This window comes from Palaemon carinicauda, chromosome 32, assembly GCF_036898095.1.
Source record: "Palaemon carinicauda isolate YSFRI2023 chromosome 32, ASM3689809v2, whole genome shotgun sequence".
NCBI classification, from domain to species: Eukaryota; Metazoa; Arthropoda; class Malacostraca; order Decapoda; family Palaemonidae; genus Palaemon; species Palaemon carinicauda.
The window spans coordinates 66,565,405-66,576,102 of record NC_090756.1 but is presented as its reverse complement, the minus strand read 5'-3'; positions in this window follow the sequence as shown (position 1 = coordinate 66,576,102).

Genomic DNA, 10,698 nt, shown 5'->3' with positions numbered 1-10,698 from the left:
GATATCTCCTTGAATTATTATATAAAGGAATATTCGTCTATACTTGAGGTTTTAAGTGTCAGAACCTCAGAGTATTTATTCTTGTGCCAACAGCGGTATAGGAGGCTAGCCCTCCTTAGACCGCACTTGAAGTGGTTGTATGATGCCGCCACCTTCTCCCTGTGGTCTAGTAGACTATTCCTTTGGTCGCAGACCATAGGCTTAAGAATAGTCATTCTTCTGATGCCTAGGATGGCCCAGGCACTAGAACTCTGTTTCTCCTTGTTGAGAGAAGGCAACACTGCTGCCGTCCCTTAACTGTATTGGCAGACCCTAGGTTGGAAAATAGAGTTTCTTAACGGCTCCTTCCACACGTCATATAGGACACTTTTCACTCTCCCGCTGTTCTTTTGTGATGGCCTAGCTTTCGTATCTCTTTGAACGGTCGTCCTGCAATCTCAACGTTTGCTGGTGGATTTTGGGGCCGGCCAGACTCCTACTCAACAGCTGTTGTCTGACTGCCTGGGGCTATGCTGGCTGCTAGTAGCCACGACAACTGCCGGCGGCAATGTTGACTGCCGGTGGCCATGATCTATACAAACTGTCGGTGTCTATGAAGGCTGCAGGTGTCTTTGCAGGCTGCTGACAACCATGTCATCTGTGGGCAGTCATGACAGCTGCTGGCGGCTGGCGACTGCTGGCCGCCATAATGGCTGTTAGTGGGAAGTCTCTTCTGTCACCAAGGTTCTTTAGTCCTCCCTTGGATTGCTGGTCACAAGTGCTATTACTGGTGTATTAGCCTGGCCGCCGTTATGCCGGCCAGACCGGCACTGATATGTGCTGACTCAGCCGGTAGTACGCCGACTGTACCAGTGCTGCCGGGTGCTAGCCTGCCGGCCATATGCCGGCCGGACCATGCCGGCGATGGTACTGGTGGCAGGATGGAAGCCAGTATATTACATTCTCCTATTCCATTTCAACGTTCTTTCTAGAGAAAGGCTGTCAATATGATATTTACATCCTTAATTTGTGTATATATATATTGTAATAAGGCAGCCTTCACTCCATGCTGTCTATCTCACTTTTAGCTAGCATGCTGGCTGTGTTGGTAGGGCTAGGTATATGCCGGCTGAATTGTAGTATATGTTTATACAGGAAGTCAGTATATTTGCAGTATAGGATATATTGCAGATAGAAAACTATTGTACATATTATACTAGTAGTTATTTTCCAATATATCTTGGGTATCCTTGCCCAGGTGTTTGCTAAGACCAATCCTATACTGAAAGAATAGAATTTCTTCAATATTCTGATGGGTGTGGTCCCTTTAGACGAAATCCAGTTTTGGCCAAGCTTTGACGCTTTCCCTAATAGCTTCATTCGACTGAAGCTTGAACAAACGTCAGGAAAAGAAACGGAACTGAAGGAGGTCATGATTCTCGACCATAATAAGACAAAGGTTATCTTGTCAAGTAGCCTGAGAAAGGCAGGTTACTCGGTGTCAAAAGTGTTCACACTAAGTAACAGACACCCTTCCTTTCTTGCTCCTGCTTCAATATCTTTCCTCTTTACGTGGAAGGCATTTAAATATGTTGCCAAGGCAGTGGAGCAGGTAAACCATGTCTTGCACTCGAGGAGTGCAAGCCTTTGTCACCAGCCTTTCCCTGGCAGAAAGATTGGAAGTAAGTCCACTTAACCTTTTCAGTAGGAACATTAGACGCGGATGTCACTAGATGACAGTTTAGCCGGAATCACCCTAAACTATCTGAGTTTCTTTTGGGCAAGGAACAAGAGACAAATGAGAGACTTGCTGCCTACCTATCCCTACAGATCTGCATAGAATTGTATTCAGCCCATAAAAGTACCCCAGACATGCTCATGGTCTTAGCCAAAATGCATATGGCCACCTTAGTAAAAACCTCTATGCCTTTACGAAGGCTAGGAGAGCCTGTAGGGAGTTTGTGTTCGCTGCCGCAACAGTGAAATACGAAACCAGGAAGCTAATATCTTCCAACATCTGAGGTAGAGACCTCTTTCCAAACAAGGTAGTTAGAGAGGTGATCAAGAAAGCCACCATGGAGAACATAGGAATTCTCCAGAAGTGGGGCATCTTTTCAAAGAGAAAGTCTTCCATGGATGTAGGTCCCCAACCCAAAACGAAGACAGAAAAGTCTAGAAATTTTCCTCGGGCTGTTCAACAACATCCCACAGTTTTGATGACCGCAGTGCCACAGGCAGGCGGTCAAAGTTGTAAACCTTCTGATAAGGTGAAGCAAAGAGACGCTTCTGGTAGGAGGGAGGTTCCTTCAAGATCGCTGGACCTTGGATCCTTGGGTCCAAGGCGTAATCAAGATGGGACTAGGATGGAAAATAGACATGACTCCACCATCATTTCCTCAACTCTTCCTACAATCCAACTCCGTCCTGGAAGAGTACACCTTAGAGCTCTGGAGCATACAGGTGGTAAGGAAAGTATAGTCCATCGAATTCTAGGGAAGGCTGTTTGGTGTTCACAAGAAGAATTCAAGAAAACCCAGAGTTATTCTGGACTTGTTGCCACTCAACAAGTTCAAACAAAACAGCAAGTTCAGAATGTTAATCCTTCTGAATATAAGGACCCTATTTCAAAAAGGGGTGTTCTCATTCTCGTCAGAACTGAAAGATACCTATTGGCAGCTTCCAGTCAGTCGCCCCCTCTCCTCCTACCTAGGATTCAAGTTTCAGAGGATAACGTATGTCATAGGAAAGATAATTGTCGGACTAAACACAGTTCTAAGTATCTTCACGGGATTGGTGGACACAGGCACACAAAAACCAAGCGTAGAAATGGTTCAGGCAACAAAGTACCTGGCCAAAAGGCTTGGGTGCGCAGCACCCGAAGTGATTGGTCTATGAGCATCCAAGGAAGCGATCTGGTTCCTGGAACACCAGGGATGCAAGATCTGCTTCAAGAAGTCTCGATTCTCTCCAGCTAAAAGGCTTCAATAGTTAAAAAACCATTGAAACCTGTGGTCAAGAGACTATGGTAATCAATTAGGATTCCAAGACACTAGCAGGGAGGAGTTCTGAACTCTATCCAGTTCACAATAGTGACAGACCCAGAGCTAACATCACATATGAAAGATGCGTTAAGAGTCTGGAGAAGATACGCATCAAACGCTCGAAGAGTTCCAAAAGCACAGATATCGGTCTTTCCTTAACCCTGGATAGGTACGCTCCTCGGACACCCTTTTAAGGGTATATTCGGACGCGCACGACCCCGACGCCAAAAAAAAATCATTAAAAATCAGTTTTTGCAGTAACCTCCTTTTTTCTTTTGCCAAAAAAAAATCTTCAATGAATGCTTAAAACAACTGTAAAGATAAATACTACTCATCTGCAGAAAAACTATTTATTATAAATATTTTAAAAAATTAAGTAGAAAAAAAGACCTTACATAAAAATTCATAAAAAAAAAGTTTTTACATATATACACAAATCCTTTTAGGAATTGATTCTTGAATGTTTAGGACACATCTTGATGTAGTTTGGATGAAGTCAGACCCAAGGAGGTGAAGATCTGAAATGAGAAAAAAAAGGGTAACTTTTTTTGGCCAAAAAAATTTGTCAAAATTTCATGAATTTTTTTGGGTACCCAAATGAAATAGGAAGTAGCTAATTTTTTTAGGGAATAAACATATGTTTTCCTAAAATAGAAATATGTAAAAAAATCTTCATTATTTTGTAAATTACATTTATATCAGGGGCCATATCTAAAGGTAATTTTTTGAGTACTTAGAAATTTCGTAAAAAAGTACATATATTTAATATATAATATGATATTTATGCAGGTAAAAATATACCAAAATATCACAAATTCTATAGGGAACAAGAATGTATATAGATAGGGCAACTTACGCTTCGGATATGTCCACAAAATGGCCGCCAACCACACTGACTCAGACCCCCTAATCTGCCACTTGAAATGTAGGAAGGGTATGTCAATTTCAAGGTGTTATTTACTAATCTAATTATTCTTGGATATGCATAAAAATTGTATGGTGGGTTGCTGGATAATTGTCGATTATTTTACGACTATAAAATTAAAATTCTGACCAAAAAAAAATTTTTTGAAGGGAAATAAAATCGAAAAAAAAATGTAAAACAATATAATATTTTAGCTAAAAAAATTTGATGATATTCAATAAAAAAAGAAGTAAACAAAATTTTCCGACAAATAAACATCTAGAGGAATCATTACTCTATGATAGTTCCTTAGTACGTAGTAATTTTGAAAGAAATGGGAAAAAACGAAAAAGTGGCAATCGCAGGAAAATCGAACACATAGGCCTACCTATATATACGCCATATCTGGCTAAAAATAAAGATAGGTATGGGTAGCCAGATCATCTAGAAACACTTTCCAACACTATAAAAATACAAGTTTTGCGACACTACTTGCCAATTCCTTACGGTAACATGACTAAGCAAAAAAATGCAAAACAAATAAAAAGGGGCACTCGCGGAAAAATGGCCAACATTCTAATATACGGTATTTCAGAAAAAAAAATTTCAGCCACGTACTAGGCAAACCATCAAGGCACATTTTCCGACAAATAAACATCTAAATGAATCATTACTCTCTGATAGTTCCTTAGTACGTAGTAATTTTGAAAAAAATAGGAAAAACGAAAAAATGGCAATCACCGGAAAATCGAACACATACCTATATATATGCCATATCTGGCTAAAAAAAAGATAGGCATGGGTAGCCAGATCATCTAGAAACACTTTGCAAGACTATAAAAATACAAGTTTTGCGACACTACTTGCCAATTCCTTACGGTAACATGACTATGCAAAAAAATGCAAAACAAATAAAAAGGGGCACTCGCGGAAAAATGGCCATTCTAATATACGGCATTTCAGAAAAAAAAAATTTCAGCTACGTGCTAGGCAAACCATCAAGGCACATTTTCCGACAAATAAACATATAAATGAATCATTACTCTTTGATAGTTCCTTAGTACGTAGTAATTTTGAAAAGAAATGGGAAAAAACGAAAAAATAGCAATCACAGGAAAATCGAACACATACCAATATATATGCCATATCTGGCTAGAAAAAAAAATAGGCATGGGTAGCCAGATCATCTAGAAACACTTTCCAACACTATAAAAATATAAGTTTTGCGACACTACTTGCCAATTCCTTACGGTAACATGACTAAGCAAAAAAATGCAAAACAAATAAAAAGGGGCACTCACGGAAAAATGCCCAACATTCTAATATACGGCATCTCAGATAAAAAAAAAAAAGACATGCACGTGTTAGCCCAACCATCAAGGCACACTATCTAACACATAAACATGAAAAAAAATCAATAATATACGGCAATTCCTTACTACGTAGTAAATTTTTACAAATATTGAAAAAAAACAGAAATTGGCAACCGCAGTTAAATACCCAATATACCAATAACTACGTCGTATCTGACAAAAAAAAATCACGCATGGGTAGCCAGATCATCTAGACACACTTTCCAACACTAAAAAAGCAAAAGAGCGTCTCATATATTTTAGGTGATGTTAGCCATCCCTTGCCTAAAAGGATGGTACCTATCAGCCTTTCATGTATAATAAATCCGCAATTTGAAAGTGGATGCTCTACTCGGGCTCAAGCCGATAGAACGGTCCACAGACGCAGACCTATTCTCTCCCAGATGGGAACAAGTTCCCAAGCTGCAGATCGACCTCTTCGTCACGAGCGTCATCAAGAAACTACCTAGATATGTAGCCCCATACGAGGATCCTCTAGTAGAGATAACAGACACCATGTCTCTAGTATGGAAGGGATGGACTCAGGAATTCCTTTTCATCCCATCCAATCTCCTGCTGAAGGTCCTCAACAGGCTGAAATCCTTCCAGGGAGGACTGGCTCTGTTAGCTCCCAAGTAGCCCAAGAGCAACCGGTTCCCTTTAGTGAAGGAACTGAGGTTGAGACTGGCCCTAGTACTGAAACCAGTACTATCTTAAAAGGTTCAGAAGTTAATTGCCTTTGATTTATCACAGAGAGCCCAAACCCTTCATTTCATGAATTTCTTCCCCTAGCGGTTAGGGAAAGATTTGGAATCTCAGAAGGCAATATTGAATACAAGTCTAAGTCAACTAGAGGATAATATGAGTTATCTTGGAAAAAGTAGGATGCTTTTTTAAAAGCAAAAGGACCAAAAGAAATTTCAGTGAACTTCTGTCTGTCCTTCTTTGTCAACCTTCATAATCAAGGTCTGGTGGCCAACACGATAACTACGTGCAAGTCAGCCTTGACTAGACCTCTACTATATGCCTTCCAAGTGGATCTGGTGGATGAAATATTTAATAAGATTCCAAAGGCATGTGCTAGGCTTAGACCTGCAGCACTGCCAAAGCCCATCTCTTGGTGTTTGGACAAGGTCCTACATTATGCCTCATCCGTGAACAATGAAGATTGTTCTCTCAAGGACCTAACCCAAAAGGTTATTTTTCTGTTCGCTATAGCCTCTGGGGCTAGAGTTAGTGAAATAGCGGCCCTATCTAGAGATGAGGGCCACATTCAGTTCACAGAATCGGGAGAACTGAATATCTTTCCTGATCCAACCCTTCTCGCTAAGAACGAGCTACCCACTAAAAGGTGGGGTCCTTGGAGAATCTGCCCTCTGAAGGAAGATGTCTCTCTATATCCTTTAGTGTTTAAAGGTCTATCTTCGCAGAACTTCACACTTTTGGGGAAGACAGCTCGATGAAGGAGAAACCTCTGGATCAAACTTATCCCTAAAACAACTGAGGGCGAAGCTCACGTACTTTATTCGTAGAGCAGATCCTGACAGTACTCCAGCAGGTCATGATCAGAGGAAAATTGCTTCATCATTGAACTTTTTTCAGTATATGGACTTTGAGAGTCTCCGCTCATATACTGGATGGAAATCATCCAGAGTGTTCTACAAACACTATGATAAGCAAGTCCATGAACTGAAGCATTATGTGGTGGCGGCAGGTAGTATATTAAAACCTGTCGTCTAATTCTGCGATGAACAGTTAATTGATTGGGACTGTCAATTAAGAGAGAAGGTAACAGCACTCTCAGTGTGATCCCCTTTTAAATGAGTGCTACCATGGTGACACTAAATCTGTTCAAAATCTCAGGTGTGGAATTATACAGATAACATTCGTGCCGTGTGTACGTAGTACACAGTGCCGATAGGAAATAACGTTTGCAGAAATTTTAAAGGAAAAGTTTATTAAAAAAATTTTCTTCAGTTTGAGATTGGCACTCATCATTTCTTCCCTTTTAAAAAAGGAAAAGTATTTCTGGCGTCACATGTATAATTCTTTTTATCATGCTACAGTCGTATCACTTGTTATTTCCTTTAGTCATTTATTAGAAATAAATGGGTATTAGAGTGGAATCGCGTCCCAATTCGCCCGACAATTTGCATATTTAAGATGATAGAGTTCTTTGACTTACTCATGTACGTAAACTTCATATAATTGTATGCTTACAAGCAATGGATATAATGGACTGAAATTGTTCCGACAATATATACAAACCGTGAGACATTTTATATACTCAGTGTATACTATGTTTGTTCATATAATATATGCTAGCCTTGAGGCCCATTTTCTACCGTCTAGAATGACTGTTCCCTGTAGGGGCCAGGAAGCACTAACATTGTTTATGATTAGTGATAATAATGGTAAACGATAACGTCATGTGTTTCAAATGGTCCAGATGACCCGAGAAATATTGTCCCAAGGTTAAGGCACTGATGAAAATCCACAGATAGAGTAATGCTCTGGTATGCTTCCATCAGGAAGACATGGCTTGAGCCCAAAAAACGGATTTTGAGCGAAGCGAAAAATCTATTTTTGGGTGATATCGCCATGTCGTCCTGATGGACTCACCCTCCTTTTCTATAGAAAAGATTTTCGCAGAATTCCTCCAAAAGCTACTCTCTCTGCAGCATCATGCTCAATGCTACAAGGAACGTCAGCTATATTAGATATGGCGCTGTTCTGATAATCAATAGTAGTATGTGGAGTAGGGTGACCTTGATACGGCTCCCCTTTTTAATTTGCCCATTTCCTCTTCGAAGCGTAAACATTATTCGGTGTGAATATTGCTATGTGGCGGGTCAAGAATACGTCCCCTGATATTTGCGATATCCTTTGGAGAAATTTTAAGGATATTCGCGCCAAGAGTTAAAATTTTGGAGACATAATGGTAAGCTCTCTGGGAATAAAACTGCAGTACATATATCCCTTAGTAAGCTACAATTCGTAACCTTCCATCACTACGACATGGCGATAACACCCAAAAATATATTTTTCATTTCGCTCATAATCCGTTATATATATATATATATATATATATATATTTATATATACACATACATACATACATACATACATACATACATACATACATATACAGTATATATATATATATATATATACATACATATATATATATATATATATATGTATATATATATATATATATATACTGTATATATATATATACATATATATATATATATATATATATTTATATATACATATATATATATATATATATATACATATATATATATAAATATAAATTATATATATATATATATATATACTACTTTGGAAGTTTTAAGAAAAAAAATAAAATCCTAATTGACACTTTCATCTATTTTATTCATACTATGCTTAGGTGTGTAAAATATTATTGTGATATCAGAAAAAAATTCATGAAATAAATTTGATAACTCGAAAAAAAAAAGAAACTCAAAACTTAAAGTCAGATTCTTAATGAAATCTCAGAAAATTAAATTTTGGTTTTATCGAATTAGATAGTTTTTCAATGGTTTTTTGGAGTTGCATTTAGCATCTATAATTAAAATTGGATTTCTAAGTTTTATATTATTATTATTATTATTATTATTATTATTACTTGCTAAACTACAACTGTACATGGAAAAACTCTGTGCTATAAGCCCAGGGCCTCAACAAAATAAATAGCCCAGTGAGAAAAAGGAAAAAAGGAAAAATAAAATACTCTAAGCACAATAACAACATTAAAATAAATATTACCTAATTAAACTATAAAAATTTTAACAAAACAGGCGGAAGAGAAATAAGACAGAATAGTGTAACCAGGTGAACCCTCAAGGAACAACAATAATATCAACAAAAATTACAACAATAAAGGCAGCCATGTATATAAAGTCCACTGCAAGACAAAGCCTAGGCTTTGCCGATTAATGACGGTTGCAGATTATCTTATGGTCGGTCACAGCAAAATAACTTAGTATGGGTGGCCATGACTGGTACAGCTCTGATTACCATGGCAATAAGCAAACTCTTTCACTCTGTTAAGGTATATCCACTAAGAAAGGGGTGTATATAGATAATGAAACTTTATTCGATTTTCTAGTTTTCGAATTTTGTATACAAAAGAATACCAGACTATACATTAAATAGTGTTTTTGTACCTAAAATATTCACACTTGAAGAAAGCTATGGATAATAATTTCAGAATTAATCTATGAAATAATCTCTTCTACAGCAGAAAGAGCAATAATCCATACTAAGCAATAATCTCGTTGCTGGATTATAAAATCCAGGTATGATCTCGTCAACCAAACGACGTATTTGCGGATAGAATTGGATATATAAAAATTTATATATAACTCTTACCTGGATTAAAAGCAAGCAGACCAGAGCTGAAAGGGTCTGGTGATTTTTCACTAGGTTTGATGAAAGCTGGACACCAATCATGAGATTGATGAGGACGTGACATATATCATGGAAAAGGTGAAAACTTCCTGTCGTTACACTGGGAATCATTAATTAGTCAACGAAGACTGACGGAGTTTGGAGTAATCTTTTTTTTTTTTTTTAATATTGCTGTTGTGTCTAGTAATTTTTCCTCTTGCTGATTAATAATAATAATAATAATAATAATAATAATAATAATAATAATAATAATAATAATAATAATAATAATAATAATAATAATAATAATGTCCCATAATTATATAAGGAGAAAGTGCCTGGCCATATACGTATATATATATATATATATATGTATATATATATATATATATATATACATATATATATATATATATATATATATTTATATATATATAATGTATATATATATATATATATAATGTATATATAAATATATATATATATATATATATAATTATATATATATGTATATATATATATATATATATATTTATATATATATATATATATATATACAGTATGTATATATATATATATATACACACACACACACACACATATATATATATATATATATATATGTATATATACACACATATATATATATACATATAAAATATATATGCATAAATATATATATATATATATATATATACAATGTATATAAATATATATATGTGCATATATATATATATATATATATTTATATATATATATATATATATACGTATATATATATATATATATATGTATATATTCATTTATATATATATATATATATATATATTTATATATATATATATATATATATATACGTATATATATTCACACACACACACATATATATATATGTATATATATATATATATATATATGTGTGTGTGTGTGTGTGTGTTATTTCTCAGCCAGGAGAATACATCACAAATTTTTGTCAGTTTAATCAAACAAAAGAGAAAAT